Raw genomic sequence first — 2,366 nt, 5'->3', positions numbered from 1 at the left:
TAGCATATCTCAAAGTGACTATAGTGTAATGGTCCTTTGACTTGAGGTCACCATGGATTCCTACGTGTAATGTCGTATATTTTGATACTGTCAAACGCTACCGTAACTGGCTGGTTATAAAGATAGTTATTGTGTATACCACAAAGCATGGAAAAGAATGTGAGTGACCAAGATAGGATTTGTCCCTCCTACGAAACGGGAGCGATATCTCACGGCCACTTGGTGGTTAAGTCTAAAAGTGTATGCATACCCAAATGAGTCGATATAATGATATCGAGCTCATTTGCTCTGATAGACTTACCCGGTAAATCAAGAAAGAGAGATATTAAGCCATACAAGGATGTCATCGACCATGCCTTGGGCTCAATAGAGATATAGAGGACAATGGATTATATTACACGGTAATATAGGTCACGAGGTTCGTCGAGAAATTGACTTTCCGATTACTTGAGTAACAGTGATGCATTGCTAGATGCCGCTCACTGTTTGTAATATTAAAATAGAGATTTCGATATTACTATCAACGTAATTGGGAACCTACAGGGTCACACACTACGACTAACTTGACGAGATATTTTGAAACAACAAAATTGTCTAATAAAGATTAGATGATTTATGGTGCGACCGATTAATCGGATATTTAATGAGATTAAATTTGCCGATTAATTAGACCCGATTTATTAGATTTAATGGTGTGCTAAGTGGTTATTTTTATGGAACCACTTGGAGCCAATTATAGAAAGAAACATGGGCCAATTGTATGATAACACTTAGCTATACACATGGACTAATTAAATGATGTCACCTAGACTTACACATGTCACTTGGAGCCTTGATTCTCCTTAATCCCACATCGGTGGGGCTTTGAATTTGTCTTCCCCATATTGCTTATAAAAGGGGCAGCATGCATGTTTAGATATAAGAGATATATATATATACATGTATATGGGTGTACGTGTATAAGTGTAAGGAAATTCAAGTTGAATTGTTCAATTTGAATTAATCCTACTAGTCTAATAAATTTCGGGTGTCGCATCGGGGTGTTTCTTTCGAGTGTTGGTCGCTAGCACCGCCGATCTCGAAAACTCGTCGACAAAGTCGGTGTGGATACCAGTAGAGGCGTCACGCGTGGGACGCTCGGTCGACAACTTTAAATATTCCAGGTACGCTTTTATTTACTCTTACTCTTCTAGTAGGTCTTGGAATTAGTTTCACGGGTAGGAAATTTTGAATTTCTGTTCCTTTTACGCTTCCGTTAGCCCCGTGGAACTAGCAGTTTCTTAGTAGATGTTTGCAGCGGGAGCTTCCTTCCACACCCACAAAGACTGACCAATTCCTCAACTGGTGAAGAACCTCTAGACTTTATGACATATTGCTTTTTTCCACGCCACTGACTTCCCTCACCTCCCATATCTGCTGTGGACTATGCTGAGATGGTTGGAAGTGCATATGGGTTGAAGTTGCAGATCGGTTGAAGCTGCAGATGGTTGGAAGTGCTGAGATGGTTGGAAGTGTAGATGGTTGGGGTGAAATGTGTTTTTAGGGTTTTTCTTTTCAAATCTTGGAAAGGAAGGAAGGAAGGATGGAGGGGGCTTTGGTGATTTTATTTCGTGGGCTTATATTCCTTTATGGCCAATGACGAAGCCACATCAGCATATAACGGCCACGTCATCAAATTCCACTAGGGATCTGCAAAAAAAAAAATTTGAATGGAAGGACTAAATTTTTCTAAAGTTTCAAATGTCGGAACTAACTAGTATACACAATATTTCAGGGACCAATTTGCAATTAGGTGCATCTTTCAGTGACCAAATTGTCAATTTTATCTTTTAGTTATTATGACTATAAACCTAGCCAATGATAAATTATATATTGATTCCATAGCACGCATGGAATATTTTTGCTGAGTACGATAAAAACCATGCTTGATAAAGTTGCCTAGCAATTTTGCCTTGTCCGTGGATTGAAAATGATTAAGGTTTTGACTAATCGATCGAATTGATTGCTAATTATTTTGGGTGATTGATTTGATTCTTGTTAATCGAGTTCATTAATCGACAAAAGTGTAAAGTCGGTCAAATGGAATTGCCCGAATTTTTCTTACTGTTTTCTTCTTGATGGACGCACCTTGCACCCAATTTGTTTTTGTTGTCTTCTGTCGGGGACGACTTCAATTTGGGCATTTTTTAAAATTCTCTTGGTGACGGTTTTCATTCTTCGTGAGCGGCAAGATCGGTGAATTGGAATCTTCGTTGATCGGCCAATTTGTTTGGTTGCTTGGCCCTCTGTGATGGAAATTCGCCGCGTTCACCAAATTAGGGTGCAGACCAGATTGGTTTGCTGCTGTGTGTGTGTCTTGCCGTGTA

Source organism: Punica granatum, chromosome 8 (genome assembly GCF_007655135.1).
Source record: "Punica granatum isolate Tunisia-2019 chromosome 8, ASM765513v2, whole genome shotgun sequence".
NCBI classification, from domain to species: Eukaryota; Viridiplantae; Streptophyta; class Magnoliopsida; order Myrtales; family Lythraceae; genus Punica; species Punica granatum.
Note: the sequence above shows the minus strand (reverse complement) of the source record.